Raw genomic sequence first — 18,013 nt, 5'->3', positions numbered from 1 at the left:
CCCTGTCCATTTAACTCCCGGAACAGTCCATAAAACTTCACTAATCTAGAGATAAGCTCTTTTGCCTTCAGTAGTGCGGTAAGAATCGTCTTGAATAAAATGGCATCCTCAAATCAATCTAGGAAACATCACTTGCTCTTTCTGTAATCGGAGGTTTACAGATCTATGATCAAAGATCCCTCCCCCCGTGTACTAACATACTCAAACTCGAGAGATATTAAGACCATGAACTGTGCATGGGTTAACACCAGATCCATGCTAAAAACAAGATAGAATCAAGCGACCTCATTGAATCTAATAATTTAGATTCAACTTTCATCTCTGAAACATGGCCTGACCCATCACCGGGGTCAGGCCAGTGGCCACCATACTGGCAGGATACTCCAAATATAGATTAGACCACCGCAACAAAAGAGGTGGCTGTCTTGCAATTTTACATCACACTTTTTTTTACTACTTCCCTCTCACCTCACCTCCACACAACTGAATTTAAAGCCCTAGAATTTAAAATCAAGCTAAACCCTAAAAATACATTCAGTAGCCTGGTTTTTGCACAGGCCACTAGGCTCAAGGTCCTCATTTGCTCAGACCTCAGCCTAAGCATAGAATCCAGATTTAATACTACCAACTACATCATATTAGGAGACTTACTTTCATCTAGAAATCAACTCCGACAACGACTCACAACTTTTACTGGAAACCATGTCCAGAATAGGTCTAAATCAAATTGTGTCAGAATCCAACCATGAGGCGGGCCATACTGTGGTGCAATCTTTACAGATAATCCCTGATTAAAGTTGTATCAAGCCATACCGCTCTCTTGGTCTGACCATTCTGCTGTATGATTTAAAATGACCCTCTGGGAAAATATGTCTGCCCAGAAGCAAGCTTACAAACCCAAAAGCATTAGCCTATGGCACAAACTAGAGGTGGATAGTTTTAAGGCCAACCTTTCTTACTCAGACCCAGCCTTGGGAAATAATATAGACCAAAATGTTGTCAACTATCATGCTTGGATAAATAACTCAATTACCCGATCAGTCCCAGAGAAAAAAGTAACTAAAATAGACGAACTCCATCTGAACCCTGGTACTCCGAAAGACCAAAAAACAGAAACAACTCTGTCGCAAGCTAGAACGCAGCTGGAAACAACATTATAATCACAATCAGTTCAGTTCGGTTCAGTTAGTCTTTATTTCGATTATTACAATCATAAAAGACATAACATTACTACAATTTAAAAATACATAATAGCAAACGTGTAAAATTCCATAACCAACTTATAGCTAAAAATGGCCCACAATAGGATAAAGTATATATTCGTTAAAAACACAATACAAAAATTAATTAATACATAATAAAATACATAAAGCACATGGGAGCAAGAATAGCAAATACTTTTCAAACTCTTTTTTTTATCGATAAACAAGCAATGGAAGTACCAATACATGAGTCTAAAGAAAAGTAGGGCTACAGTTCCAAGCACTGGGAAAAACATTATAATCACAATGACAAATATCTTTATAAAAAATCTTTAAATGTGTGCAAACGAATGATTTTTTAACATAAATCCGCCCTTTTCACCCAAATATTTGAATCTGCCAGAGATTGAGTCAAAGAGCTCTTTAAACATTCAACATATTCTCTTACCCTACCAGAGTCAAAAAAACTATAATACCAGCCAATCTTTCTGCAATTTAGTGGCTGACTTTTTCCAGACCAAGGTCAATGACATCTACTCGAATTTTATACCAAATTCAGTAAAGACCTTGAATCGATCTGAGGACTCATTAATCACCACCAATGCTGAGCTTATAACTTGGTTCTTCCCTTTGACTCCAGAGCTGACACTCCGTCTCATAAAATCAACTAAACAGGCTTCCCTGAAGATCCTTGTCCTGCCAAAATTCTTAACCCAGTAACTGAAGTAATTTCAGTACACCTACTTTCTATTTTCAATGACATGCGTGACACTGGAAATTCCCCACATGTTTGGAAGAAGGCTTCGTTTCTTCCACTAATAAGCACAATCTTCCACCCAGTGACTAGAGCAGCTACTGGCCCATTTCTCAGCTGCCTCCCCCAGCTACAATTATAGACAAAGCAGTCAACCAACAACCAACTACATATATCAATGCAAATCATCTCATCGATGATATCCAATTTGACTTCAGGAGCCAACACAGCACGGAAACTGCATTGCTAGTTACCTCTGAGAACATAAGGGCATCTCTTGACAGCGGTGAGAATGCCGCCTTGATTCTGCTGGACCTCTCTGCAGCATTCCATACGACCAATCAATGTCTTGTTGCCCTGGGAATTAGAGGATCAGTCCTCACATTCCATACATCTTTTTCTCCCACAACGAAAGGTTTGTGTCACTCTGAACGAACAAGTCTCTGATAACTTTACTCTCCACTGTGGAGTCCCTCAAGAGGCCTCATTAAGTCCCACTCTTTTTACCTTTACATCACTCCACTAACTAAACTAATAAAATCTTTTGGATTCGCAGTGGTATCTTATGCTGATGACACCCAAATTGTGGTTTCAATCTCAGGCAACCCGGAGCACACAGCCATCAACTTCCAGAACTGCATGTCAAATATTGGAGAATGGATGAGTCAAAAATGCTTGAAACTTTCAGGAAAAACTAAAGTACTTCTATTTGGTAAAAGCATCTCTTTCTGGTGACCCAACTGAACCCTGCCCACACCTGTGGTAAAAGTTACAACACTTGGTGTGATCTTCGACAGCAAGCTGATATTCAAAAGCCACGTCGATCAAATTGATTCATCTTTTTTCCACATAATAAAAACAAACAAAAATATTCTTCCATTCATCCCTTCCAATCTACAAAAGAAGTTGTTACAGCACTGGTTTCATCTAAATTAGAATATTGCAACACACTCTATATAAATATGCAGCAAAACGTTCTGACTAAACTACAGATGCTACAGAATGCTGCAGCTCAGCTCCTCTATGGACCCCCTAAATACCAATCTGCAGCTTTTGCGCTAAAAAAAACTACACTGGCTACCCGTCAAGAAAAGAAGTGCCTTTAAAGCCCTTTGCATTGGCTTTGAGCACTACACGAAATTGGCCCAGAATACCTAAAGCAAAAATTCACCTGGTATACTCCAAACAGATCACTACGTTCCTCATCCTCCAAAAATGCAATTATCCCAAAGTTCAATAAAACTCTTAGGGTGGAAAAAGCTTTGATGTCGGAACAGCCAGATTGTGGAATACGCTTACACCTGCGCTGAAAAACTCGTCTAGTATTCTACACTGCAGGATGACCCTCGAGACATAGGGCCATATGTATCAAGCAAAATTGTGATCGCAAATGCCGAAATTCACGGAGTTTCTGCGTTTGCTATCTCAATTTTGCTATGTGGTATGTGCGAGACAAATCTGCGTGCAAAAAAAGGAATCGCAAAATTTGTAATTCCTTATTTTGCTATTGCATTTAAGGAATCGCAAATGTTGCGATTCCTGAAATGCAATGTAAGAAGCACCAAAAAGTGCAATTTGGCATTAAGGAATCGCAAATTACCACCAACTTCAAGTTGGTGGTAATTTGCGATTTCTTTGAAAAATGCAAGTTTTTTGCATTTTTTAAAGTGCAATGTGAAGCACATACATGCCCTTAGGGCATGTATGTGTGCCACATGTGCACCCATGCTTATTTCAGGGGTGCACCAGGGTGTCCTTTAGACACCCTTGCACCCTTGAAATTGCATTCTCAATTTGCGATTCGCAAATTGAGAATGTCTTCCCATTCATTCCTATGGGCCTCGAGGCCCATAGGAATGAATGGGGAGGTATTCCTTAATTGTGAATCGCAATTTGAGATTCGCAATTAAGGAATATGTAGGATTCGCAAAATTTATTGCAAATCCTACATACATAGCATTTTGCGATTCTCAAATAGCGATTTGCAAGAAATCTCTATTTGAGAATCGCAAATGCAGATTTTGATACTTATGGCCCATAGCTTTTTGTTCAAAATATCTAGTTTCTCACACTTCCACTAAGCCAAAACTTCATCTTCCCATTGAGCAAGGCAGTGCTAAGGCACCATTGGGTAATCGAACACGATATAAACAAGCATTTACAATGCAATAGGTCTCACATTTGTGAGAGTTTAAGCTACTGGTATTGTAAATGAGAATTGCTTTTTATCTGTTTTGAAAAACCAACAGATAAATAAACTGCATTGCCATTTACAGTGCCAATAGCTCAGACTCTCACAAATGTGAGACCTGAGTCTAAGAACACTGAAAGGGAGGGGGTGGGTGGAGGGAAATGCTGTGGTGTGGGGGGGGGGGGCTCTGCTAAAGGGCAGTGCTCAGCCGTGCAAGCGTAGCCGAGAAAGTGATATAGACTTTACCAAGTTTTGCATCTCTAGCAAGCAAGACACATTCTAGAAAGTGTCTGGTGAAATCGTCTTAGGTTTTGAGACATACTGTGATATCATTAAGAGGATGAGCTTGTTATGCCCAATTTCTCATTGCTGCCCATTTCTTTAGCGCCTCATATTCCGACAAGGCTCCGAAGCATTTTGGGGTGTACGAGTAAGAGGCTACTCAGTGTGCTGTTCATTGTTGGTAGACTTGGCATATATAGAGTGAATCACAAACAAGAACCCAGGAGGTCTATAAGCCATACATTATACTGGCCATACCGACAAATCTTCTACTATGTCAGTTGGTGCTACAGTCACCATATAATAAATTCTAAAGGTCAAACAAAGGAAAACAGAGGAGACATGTGTGGAAAGTGGGAAAGGTAATCGCTAGAAAAATAATGTCTAGAACAACGATCACAGACTGGTCAACCAAATCCAGTACATGAACTTTGTGGAAAACCATCAAACAAACCAAGTGATTCGTCCTATCATTTGGCCGTCCACACCATGGCCTGGCGGGTCCCTAGATCATCTAGACCCCACGCCACACAGTAGATCGTGAATACTGGGTACGGTCCACAGTGAGATGAACCTCCAATTGTTGGCCAGTTTATGATGGTTGGTGAAAAGTAATAAAGATACAGTGCAACATACAGAAAAAGTGGTGAATATAAAATAGGGTGATGTGTCTAAACAACTCTTTAATCGAAACGTGGCACATCCCCTAATTAAAAAACAGGAACAGCGCAAACAACAGTATAAAACAAATGACTGTCGAAAATAGGGCCGATATATAGAGTGAACCCAACAAGTGTAAGGGGTATGTTATCTCGCCTGAGTTCCCAAAAGGACATAACTGGCTTTTCTTAGGCATTCTGTGGCTGGTGATTGGATGAAATGAGAAGGAAGAGGGCCATGCGCACCCCCTCTCAGTGCACCCACTGGAAGCGGAGGTCTCTGAATTTTGCGTTATCTTAGCTGGGGATTCCCTGTACATGGAACATTGGAAAGAGATGTGATGGGTGGGAAAGACGCTCCTGCTTCTGATAAAAATAAAAGTGTAATGGATTGCATTACTCTGCACCTGAGGAAACTCAGGTGCTGCAGAGATGGTTAGTTCACAGGGCATGCAGTGGGCATATCCAGGTCAAAGAGGCAGCAGCTCAGTCAGCAAAGGAAAACAGGCCGTGGACAAAGGAAATACTCCGGGTTGACTTCTGACAAAAGTAAAGTGGGGCAGGTCTAGAAGTGTCACTAGGTGCCTGTCATGGCACTTGCCGCAGACCCTGCTCATTCAGAACCTGGAGCAAGTTTTATGTACGCGTGTCGTGTTTGTCCATCAGGGATTGGAGGGAAGATAGCCTCTCAGAGCTGAGGTGGGCTTTTACTTTGTGTGATGTTGTGTTCCTTCAAGAGGTGTCTCTTCAGCGCGTTCCTCAACTGTAGCAAGGTTGGGCGGGCGGGGTCTGATGGATACTTAAATGCGGTTTAAAATGCAGGGTGCCTAATGGAGCATTCTGTGACGGAAATACCATTACAAGATTGGAAAGGGTCAGTTTCAGTGTCAAACAACACGTAAATATTACCACAAGTACAGAGGTAAAACACAGTAAACGCCACAGCTGTTAAAACGACTTGTTTCAACTCTGCCTGAGTGACGCTCTGCATGGATGGCACACAACAAGCGCGGCCGGAAAAAAATGGTAAGGATTGAGGGAGTTAGCTCCGTACCTGCATAAGTAACAACAAAGTGAATATTCTCTGGGACATGATAGCCAACAAACAAACTGAAGGCATATAAGTCAGTGGCATAACAAAAGTTGAAGGGGCCCCCTACAAGGTAGTAAGTGCACTTTCCAGTGCAAACAGTACACTATGGGCCTTATTTATGAGGCCGTGCATCACTTTTAAGCCACTGGTGCGTCACTTTTTGTGGCGCACCTGCGGCGTAAAAAATGTTTATTGTTGCACCATATTTACAAAGTGACGCAACTAGGTAAGTCACAAAAAGTGACTTTGTAAACCCCTGCGTCACATTATACCTGCGCCAGGTATAATGTATGCGGGGGGGCGTTCTGGCGCAAGAAAGGGTCATAGAAGTGACGCAGTGAAATCTATAAGATTTCACTGCACCACTTCTAGGATGCAAATGCATCAATATCTTACGCCTGCCTCACAGCAGGCGTAAGACTGACACAGGCCCTTTCACATGGGACTTGCCCATGTGAAAGGACACATTGCTGGAGTTGCGTCACTTTTGTGACACACTCCAGCAAGGCGTCACTTTTGCGCCATACAGATATGTCAGAAATAATGACGTACCTGTAACTACTTGCGACATGATGAGAAGTGACGCATCGCAACTTTCACGCTGAGATGCGTCACTTCTCATAAATGAGGCCCTTTCTGTCACATAAACATCGTTGTCACCATGCGATGGAAGCAGTTTCAGATATCATAATTCAGGGTGGTAAATAATTAACGTCTTCATTGAGTGGAGTTACTTTAATGAGCTAATGCTACGAGATGTAGATATTGCAGATGCACCTTAAATATGGTGGGCGAACCGTATGCAACGTACAAACTCTGAAACAATTCAGAGCTAGGGTGACCAACGAATGGTGAGTGTAAAAATTCAGGACAAAAATTCAGGACAGGAGGTCAAAATTCAGGACAAAACCTCGGGCCAAAAGTAAGTTTTCCAGACACATCAGAGGAGGTCACATAATAGAATATAATTAAGCCCATCCATATCCAAACATATTCAATCCTTTTCAAACCTATCCATTGTAGTGTAGTTCCTATATTCCCAATAGGCTCTGCGCATTGGAATAATATAAACAGCAGTGTAGACGTAGGACTGAGGTCGACTAGGTCTCTACTGACTTAATAGACTTAATTAGTTTTGCCAGCTAGCTCAGAGGTCACTAGAAACTTTCTCGAATAAACAAGGAGGAGTTTAACTTCCCTGGATAGACAAGAAGGGATTAGCTTCTGACAACCATAAAACATGACAACTTTGCTCCCTCAGAATAAGAGTGTATCTCTAGAGTCGTGTGAAAACAATAGACAGCTATTTTACTCAGTCAATCGTGCATACTTAGTTTCACCAGAGTGCAGAGAAAAGAGAGACGGGCGTTTTCAATAAAAGGTGTTATTTATTGAGCAGTCTTCTTTCTCATGCAAGAGAAATTAATTGCCACAATTGCAATACTTAGCATAAGGTAAAGTGTGTACAGTAAAAGGAGTATTATAAAATAATACTGTAAAAGCATTGATATGGTTTCTTAGCCATATGATACTTTAAAATGAATAAAATATATACATACATATATACATTGACTAACGTACTCAACTGGTGCTTCTAAATACGCCTACCCCGGTGTACCTGACCTAAGCCTAATACTTGGGAAGGAGTAAATAAGTAGCAGTTTAAGTTAAGTTGGTTTTGCCAAGAATCTGAATCAAGAATTCTCTTTAAGGGTTTAGTCAGCTCTGTACCTGGGTAATAGAAAGCAGGAGGTCTGGTATCTCTCTCTCAGGACTCGATATCCCAGCAAACCGCAAGGGCAGCTGAGAACACCGGAGCTGGATTTCTCGGCAGGAGAAAAGACAGCTTCTTCCTCAGTGCGTCAAAAGGGAGGGGCGGCGTCCGTGTGCTCTCGCATCAGCTGGGCTCTCGGGCAAGTAGATAGCCGCTCTGCTCCAAACCACCGTGTGTTTGCTTAAGGCAACGTTGGTATATTTATACCTGAAAGGTGCCGGTTTGACGTAAGGTTGGACATAAGACGTCAATAAAGATGTCACCAAGAACTGGCCGTTCTTAGAGTGCTCACAGGAGTTCTAGGACAAATCAAAACAAAAGCCATGGGGAATTCCCAGGTTGCTGGAGGTTTGGTTTGTTTACAGAACTCGTTGTACTTTCTAGGAGCCGGGGGAAGTAGCCTTTGCTTAATGTGGACCGCATGGGCTACGACTAAATATGGATATGATGCTTATGCCTTTATAAGTATATTATTTATTATAACCACATAAGGGCATAAATCAGGAATATCGAATTAGGGTCCTAGATAGAATTACAACACCATCACGTAGCCTTCCATCCATCATTTCATTCATCCATCCCCCCTTTCACTCATCCATCCATTATCCATTCATCTATCCACCCTTTCACCCTATCCATCGGTACACTCATCCATCCTCTCTTCCACCCATACATCCATTCACTCATCTATCCAGCCTTTTAGCCTTTTACCCTTCCAGCCATCCTTTCACTTACCCATCCATCCACCTAGTCACTCATCCTTCCACCCATTCACCCTTTCAGTCATCCATCCATCCTCCCTGTCTCTCTCCATCGACCCTTTCACTTAGCCATCCTTCCTTCCTTCCACCCATCCATCTACTCATCCACTCATGAGTTTATCCATTGACCCTATCATCCATCATTTCACTCATCCAGCCAATCATTCACTTGCCCATCATCCACCCTTTTACTCATCCATCCATCCATCCTTTCACTCATCCATCCACCCTTTTACCCATCCATCTACCTGTCCATCCATACATCCATCATTTTACCTGTTCTCTCATTCATCCTCCCACTCACTCATCCCTCCATCCTTTCTCTCATTATCCATCCATTCAACCTTTCATTCACCCATTCACCCATTCACTAATCTAACCAGCCATCCATCCATCAATCCCTTCACTTACTCACTCACCTACCTTTTCATAGGAATTATGAGTTGAGCCTTTCTCTGCAGAGTTGCAGACCGAAGAGGCCCATCAAGAATTTCACCCTTGCTGTAGTTCCTAAAGCAAGGTTTGGGGAGGGGCAGGGCTCACTATGCCCCTGTACATAGGCAATCTGAGTCATGAGTCATGTATGATGCACAGGGCCAGGCCATGAGGTGACTGTGACATGGTGTTGTTTCCAGGGCTTTGTGGGATGAAAAAACGGGGGGGTCTCTCCAAAAGGGGTGTTTGATGTAATTAAGGACGTAGCTTAAAACACCTAAGCTAAAAATCTGTGCTTAGTATAGTGTACCACCTGACTGGTATTTTGCCTCTTCTGTCATAGTATCCAGATATATAACAACAAGTAACGTTACACCTGCAACAAGCTAGAACTATTAGCTTTGTCAATGGTTGTTAGTTGCATAAAATCAAAAAGTAGCAATCTTGACTTCCTTGAATATAATACTGAAAATGCATCAGTTCTAAAATGGCGAGACTGTAAAAGAACTCTAGCCCCTTCAATTTAACTTCCTTCACCAGCTTCTTTTCTTGACCTGGATTATCATGTAGCAGCATTGGCGTGTTTGCACATTTCCTCTGTATGACAGAATGCCCTGCCCTAGACAGAGGCTGGAGGAGGCCCACTACATGCTTTACCAGCCCAGACTGGCCCATTATCATTTTGTATGTGTCAATCAGCCGCATACAGATTGACAATGTGCAGATGGGGCTGCTCTTGTGCTCCGAGGAGGAGTGCACGACGGCCCCATCAGGGAGTTGAGGCTTCATGCAGGGAAGAGTGCTGTTCCCTACAATGCCTGAAATTACGGACAAAAGGCGTCCGTAAAATGGATCCTCATGGACAACGGATGTGAGGTCCAAATTACAGAAGGTCCGTGAAATTTACAGATGGTTGGTCACCCTATTCGGAGTGTGTGTGAAAATAGGCTACAGCAATGGGCTTTAAACTGGAAGGAGAGGCCACCCTGGGGGGCAGGGAGGGACCAGGGAAGGCCCAGACATGGGATAAGAGGAGCATCACGCCGAATACAGCGCCGAGGGTTTAGTGAAAAAAGGTCCTGAGCCCCTCTGCAATGGGGCATAACCAAAGGGGATGATGGATGGACTGTTGAACATTGCAAGCACTCACCCCCAGTCAACTGATCTGGGTTTAATCCATCATCATTCTTTAGCTCACTCCGCCATCCCAGTTCAGACATGGCCATATGCAAATCAGTCTGTGCCTGTGCCTCATGGGAACAGTCCAGCCCGAACTGCTAAGCTAGGTCTTCCCTGGACCGGAAACAAGCATCCTGGGACCGGTTTCTGGCTAATCAGCCGCCATCAGCCAGGCTAGCTTGAATCCAGTGGCAAAGTGAGCAAGGGACCCACGTCTGGGCATACCCTGCCAACTAAGGGCGGACAAAGCAAAACCAAAGGGGATGATGGACGGAGTGTTGAACATTGCAATCACTCACCCCCAGTCAACTGATAATAAAATAAAATAAAAAACCACGCACAATGCGGGTGAAGCCAGTGACATATTAATTACATTAAAAAAACATTGAAGCATACGGAAACACTGAGCGGCGCCCATGTACATAAAACTTGTGCGCGTGACGGCCTGTAAAGCGCATTGTGCGCTGACTGTTGCAGGAAAACATGTCGTGCCTGAAGTAGGAGAAACTCATTAAAGAAAATAATGCTTACATACTAATAAGACATACAGAAAAAACAACAGAAGTAAAAGTGCCAGTTCTCATGGGAGGTGACAAATGAAGACAAGGCGGTACTAAGGAGGGACTAAGAAGGGACTAACAAGCCTATTAACAAATCAGAAGCCAACATTTACGAAGGACAAAGACACAAGCCAATGACAAATATGGGCTGAGAGTAGACAGGGCTTCGTGTCCATATTTGAATACAGCATGCCTCACAGAGCAGAGCATTGCATGCGCAGCCCAGGGTCCACCTAAAAATGAATAACATAACATAGGTTGCACAGACCTCACACGGTCAGACCACAAACAGAAGTCCTATCCTTTAGACAATACAGATCTCAAAGATGCAGATCTGCAACAAAAGAGCTATCACTTGCAAACAGAGCCTGCATTACCTGCACACAGATCCTGCATGACTCTCACACTGGGCATGCTGAACTACCACAAAAAACCTACAGGTCTTGTGCACAGACACTGTATGACTTACAGGCTCAGCCTACATGGCCTGCACATATAGACTGCATGACCTGCGTATTGGGCCTTCATGGTGTTGGACTGAAAATGTGTCTGGCCAACTCCTTCTAGCATTGTGAGGTTTAAGTTAGCATTTGCTGCTATTTTGGGTAATGATCAAAACTAACGTCTGTCTCATCTTGTGTCTGCCTCATTGAAAAGCAGCTGCCAATAATAATAACGTGCCCTCTGTACGTATATTTATTCAAGGTTGAGTTTGCCGTGCTAATGAATAAACCGCCTCTATTACTGCATACCTTTCTGTCTAGATAGGCCTGCTCCCACAGCTCAGAATGGTATGGGCAGACAGAGTAACCTTGAATGCAAGATAATGTGTGCTTGGTCCCAGGATCGTAGCTCATCCTTCTGTACCTCCTTTCTTCATCAGCTCCAAGACTGGAAAATTCCTGTCTGGGCGTGTCTTCAGGGGTATTGGAAATGTACTTTACGCTTTACGCTTTACCATGTTGTCTAGGGTCAGTCCCTCTTCAGCAATCTGTGGAGGTTGGTCAGACTGGACTCCGCTCAAGCGCATACTAATAAATAACTTTGGTTTGTATTCTCGACTGTCTGACCGACTCTTCATTTGTTTGGAAGGCTGAGAGGTGGTCGCGAGTGACCCGGGTGACCATAATTGGGACACTTCTTTCACTTGACGCCCGAACAGGGACCCTACCTTGCCTGCAGACGGGTGAGGGGGTCGGGCCACATCGGGTCGGACAGGTGGACCGGGGATCCCTGCACGAGAGTCTTGCACTCGCAGATGCCCGTCTGTCTGACTGGGCGGTGCCCCCTGCCAGTGGTCATCCCGGCTGGGGTCCTGAACGGCAAAACACTTGGATCTGACCGTTTGTGCCAAAGAGTCAGCAGTGGAGAATAAATTGGTTTGACCTGTGTGCACCATGTGAGTTTGCTTCGGTTTGTGGTGGCTACTGCGCCATTTTTATTTGTGTTCGGTGAGGTCTGAGGATAAGCGCTTGAATTTGTTAGAGTTCTTTGTGAACATGGTACCATTTTGGTTTGTATCTGGTGAGGTCTGAGGACCAACTATGGTATGATATTTGCAAATATCTGCATGCCATCCATGGTGAGCTAGTTTCCTTACAGAAAAATGCCCTGTTTTAGCAAGCTGTGTAGTGTGGGTTGTTGTTCCACTGATACTGAAGAAAGTCAGCCTGCGCCTCCAGAAGGCACTCCCAACTTTGAGATGTATGTCAAGCATAGCCTTGGCCCTATTATGTTTATTACATTATGGCACAAATATACGAGGGACAATGCCGAGTTGCAGTGGCCATTGATGGGCACTTTCGATAAACAAAAACATAATTTTCTGCAGGATAAATTGTTTGCAAAAAGAAGTAGGTAGTCAATGTTTGATTCCCTTAGAACAGGGCAGAAGGAGGCTAAACACAGATGAATGAAAGCAGAGAAGGAGGCTTGGAAAGGTAAGGATGCAGACAGTGACTCAGAAAGATGTAGAGTATGATAGGGAGAAAACAGAGAAAGGAATAGAATGAGCCGATAGACAATTTCAATTGCAATGTTGCTCGAGGTGATAATGATCAGTTTGTGGAGAAATTGTTAGATGTCAGACCCTGCCTCCGAATGCCCTGCAGAGGGTATACCCTGTACTTCCCCCACTGCCTCAGTCGCCCGATGCTTCTGTTTCTGTTGCCTCTGCTACTGCTGCTTCATCTGCTTTGGCCATAGCACCTCCTGTCCTTTCTTTGCCTTTGCCGTCTGTGGCAACTACGCTTGTTGGCGTTCCGGTAACACCTACTGTTTCGTGATCCCAATCGCCAGCTCTTACACCTACAACCCAGCCAGTAGCGACATTATTGCCTGGCAACTCTGTTTTCAACCCTACTGTTTTCCCTATTCCCCGGTGTTGCAAAATATTGACACACCAATACGTGACCCTGAGGACAAGGACTGTGCGAAATTAAAGGACCAGTTAGGGCGAACGTTCATACGATCTGATGTGGGGGAGGCCGAGAAAAAGATGGGGGCTAAATAGGCAGCTCAGTGGGCTCGTAACCCCATTTACAGTGTGGAGTATGTGTGGGAGGTGATGAAAGGCTGTGAGCCTTTTGTCCAGCAGCATGCCCTTATGCACATGTCGGCTACATTGATTGGGCTTTGGGAGCAGTGTTTTAATGAGGCAGCGCCACAGATTATCTAGGATATTAAGGACCATGTTTATGTGGCTGACATGGCGCCTGGTCAGGTGTTTGGTAATGTTGCAATGATGGTTGCCTACCGGAGTAGACTGCTTGATTAGATCCCGAAGGCAGTATCTCCGTTTCTGATGAGGGAGGCGCACAGTGGCGGCTCCTCTATAGGGGCGTTTGGGCGCCGCCCCCTGCTTTCTTGCCGTGCGAGAAGGCAGAAACAAATGGTAGTTATTACCGTAATAACTACCATTTGTTTCTGCCTTCTCGCACGGCAAGAAAGCAGAAGTTCCTGGTTGGGAGTGGGCGGTGTTGCTCGAGGGCAGGGGGGAGTGGCTTGCCCACTGTTGTGCATACCAACTGTTTGGACGGCCTCAGGCTGCCCAAACAGTCAGTATAAACAATAATGGGCAAGCCACTCCCCCTGCCCTCGAGCAGCACCGCCCACTCCCTTTTTCTCTATGTATGCTGCTGCCTACATAGAGAAAATGGCCCAGGTGGGGCGCGCCCCGATGCGCCACACCCGTTGTGATTGGCCGAGGGAGGGAAGGAGGCTCCCTGCCCTGATGACGAGAGCTGCTGGAGGACGCAGGACGCAGGGCGGCGGGAGCTGAGGTGCCCCGGACAGGTAAGTTTTTTTTAAATAAAACCCTCCCGCCACCCCCCCACCCCCCCACTCCGAGATGACCCCATTTCCACCCCCTCCCCCCCTCACCAGTCATATGCCGTCCGTGACTGCGTGTTAGGTTTTGAAGTTAATACAAACATTGTATTAACTTCAAAAGCTAACACACAGTCACGGCCTCTTTGCTGTACTTGAAAGAAACCTGCATTTTTCCTGAAAACAAACTGTCTGACTGTTCCCCACCCCAGGGGCCGCTGCTCACTCTTTCCCCTCAGATGTGCGTGAGCTACGTCTTTTTTTAAGTGGCGATAAATTTAATAATATATATTTTTTTAATATTACACAGTGCGCTTCAATGCATAGTTATATCTGTCCCACTGAGGGCATGTTTGTTGAAGTCCATATTTTAATATAACCGAGAGTTCGCTTAAACCGTGAGCCGTCACAGATTATTTTAAAGGGCTGACATGAGATGTCTGTATCTTTGCATTCTGGGACTTTTAGTTCTTGTAATGCAATTTCCAGAATGCAAAGAAAACTGTACCCTAACTACTCTGCACCGAGCGGATGTCAAAGGTAAGGAGGTCTGCCTCGTGGTCCCCCATGGGACTTTCCCAAAACAGGCTCTCTCTCCAAGGCCCGATGTGGGTAACAAGCATCTTTTCAGGCCCCAGCTGTGGGCCCCCAACCTGTGCTCCGGAGCATCACCCCATCACCTGCCGCCCACCACTCTGAATTTCGCCCTACAGGGCCCTTCTCTTTCCCATGGTATCCCAACAGACGGCTTGGCCCTCCTCCTAAGCTGCGTGGCTGCCACATCTTCGTGCTCCCACTAGTGACTGTGCGCGCGGCCTCCTGGTCCAGCAGCTTCCCCCAGATCGTCGCTCTGCCAGATCGCACTGGTGGCTCCCCCTTGATGCCGGGGGAGCACGGCGGCTTGAGGGCAGATCGGAGCCTGACATGTTTTTCAGTGCACACCCTGCCACTTGAGGATTTTGGTAAGACCCGTTGCTACCTGTCCTGGGCCAGTTAATATGCAAAGGGGAAAAGCAGGCCCTGTCGTTCACGGGACCCGTCACACTTCGGGGAACCCGAGTCAGCCAATGGGCCATGGAAATGTGCGAGATAGGAGTTTTAAGGGTCACGTGCTGAAGAGGGGATTTGTGCTGCATTACGCCACTGGTCGTAGGCTGACATAGGTCTTCATGCAGTACGTATCTATGTACAGAAATCCTCTGCTCTTGTTTCTGTTTAAGCTAAATAAATTTTTATTACCGTTTGAAGAGGCTCCACATGGCCCACTGCCTTGCATCCTGGCGGGGCATGAATGGCGTAGGTAGCGGTGATGCTTTAGTGACTTGCGCGATTTGCAGATATTGCTGGAACTCTCAGCATGATGTGTGCTTGTGCGCATTTCGTTAGTGGTTGCAGAGCCACGATCTCTTCCAATCTGACGTGTTTGTATGTGGTAGTTTAATGGAGTCTGTGAGGGAATACATCGGTGTGGCTGAAATAGCAGGCAGGATTTGGAGAGCTGCACCTTCAGGTGATTTGCAGGTCCACCTGTCAGCCATCCAAGTTCACTCGAGTGGGAAAAGGAGGGAAGGATGAGATATCTGTGGTTGAGCGCTGCCAGTCTAATGGTCGCATTTATTTACCAATGCAGTGGTCCTTTTTGGGTAATCAATTTTGTGATGCGATCCCATAAATATTAAGACGAGATTCATTTGGATGTGGCCCCAGCACTCGGCTGACGCCAGAACTGTTATGAAAGATTTGCGAGTCTTCATCGGCACATACGCAATTGACATGCTACATTCTGACCAGGGTCCTGCGTTTAGCTCTCGAGCTTACAAGGAGGCCATGGCCAGCTTGGGCATTGCATTGCGGTACTCTTGTCCATTCCACCCCGAGGGAAATGCGGTAGTGGAGAGAAAAAACCGTGACATAAAGCAATCTATAACATCGAGGGTATTAGGTTCGGGTGACAGGTGGGTCAAACATCTAATAAGTGTCCAACGTAGTCTTAATAATCTGCCAAGACATTCTCTGGGTGGAATCACTCCGTATGAACTTCTGTTTGGTACTAGAATGATAATCGAAGATCTCGATAGTCAGACTTCAGTGGTGAAACAAAAAACCTTTGATATCAAAGATCGTTTGGCTGTTTTACAGGACTTAAATAAGACAAGAAGAAGTCTAAGTAAAACAAAGCTAAAGCCAACGGCCACTGAAGAAAAACCACCTGTCCCAGCAAGATCTGTCTGGATTCCAAAGATTGGGGATCTGGTCAGAGAAAAGAGTGCGGTGAAGAGGAATATGGGCCTTCTTACAGGAAAGCAGTACCTGTCTTAGCAATCAGCTGAACAACATCCGTAGTACTACCGCCCCTTGCTGGTAAAAAGGAGAACAGAGTTGTATCTAGCGACCTGGTAAAACCATAATCATGTGGCCAATAATAAGTAGTAGGCCCAGTGGACTCCCAAGAAGTAGCAGAAGACCAGACCTTGCTACAATTCAAGAGGTTCAAAATGAGAGACTAATCACATTTGATAAAGCTGCAGTGAATAAAAAAGGACTATGCAATAAAGCCATGGAACTTGTGCCTCTTGAAACCCAAATTGCAACAGTTCGTCAAGAAACACCAATCTACAATGATGTAGCCTCTGGCTATATAAATCCAAAGATTAATGAAAATCTGGAAGCAATTCCAACAATTGACAGAACTGCATCTGGCTACTTCATCAATGTCGATGACTTTTCTGAAGATCCAAGTGAACATGAAGAAAAGCCAGCAAATAAAACTTTCAAAGAAAAAATAACTGAACTCTTTCATCAACTTGGAAAAACATACCTGATTTCACCATGGATTGAATTGTGGATTGTGTTAGGTGTACTTTTCCTCCTACTCTGGCTCACTATGGTTTTAAGCATGGGAAGATTTTTGATGGAAAATACAGTACAATGGACACAGCAAGTCAGAACATCAACTTGGTTCTAACACCTCACAGATCTTCTCACATTGAAAAAAGAGAACTATCGTCAGTAAACATCACAGCCATTCCTATACCTGGTGGTGTAGCATGGGACACTACTGATTACGACATCTATGGACCGGTTGAACTATTGAAATATACACATCAGTTCAAGGTTTCATTAAGTGACTTTGTATCACCTAGTACTTTCACTGATGATTGGGACTTTGAAAATATTAATAATATGATGTCAGATTTAGAAATGTCAGCAAAATTTACAGAACATAATTATTTAGAAGGCTCATCAGATTATGAAGAAATGTATTACTATAATCATTATGGGCATCACTATTTGCATAAATCTGCTAATCCTAGAAATGTTTTTGCTTATAATCAATGGGAACATTGCCCAACACCGCCAAAAGGCAGCTCGAAAACATTTTATGAGAAATTCCCATACTTCTCTGGGTTTAATACAACTGATCTAGAAACGTTTTATTTTATAATGATGAATAAGACAGGAATGAAAAACATGTTGACAAATACTAAATTGATATATTCTACAAAAGTTTATGAAAAAATGTCTACATTTGGTTTTGAATTTTGGAAAAACAACATTGAGACAAACACTGTCTGGGGTACAAAAGACTGGCCGGTACAAGGTTTAGAATTATTATTCAGAGCCTGCATGATCACAGAACAAATAATGTTCCTGAATGACACCATTCAACAAACAACCTGTCTTGGCTTAGCCAAGATAAAGGACTTAAACAAACCGTCTATACCAAAGCCCATACTTGATAGTAATAGCTCTACAGATGCGGAAATAGACATATCCCATATTTTACACCAAAATA

General features: G+C 44.1%; 1 protein-coding gene across 1 annotated transcript in view; it reads right to left on the bottom strand.

Moving 5' to 3' along the window:
- Positions 1 to 18,013, bottom strand: part of LOC144753997 (sperm acrosome membrane-associated protein 4-like) — a 234,058-nt gene that overhangs the window by 80,133 nt on the left and 135,912 nt on the right. The gene's annotated exons all lie outside the window — the stretch shown is intronic.

The sequence above is a fragment of the Lissotriton helveticus genome, chromosome 5_1 (genome assembly GCF_964261635.1).
Source record: "Lissotriton helveticus chromosome 5_1, aLisHel1.1, whole genome shotgun sequence".
NCBI lineage: Eukaryota > Metazoa > Chordata > Amphibia > Caudata > Salamandridae > Lissotriton > Lissotriton helveticus.
Note: the sequence above shows the minus strand (reverse complement) of the source record. Positions and strands in the feature narration are given on the sequence as shown.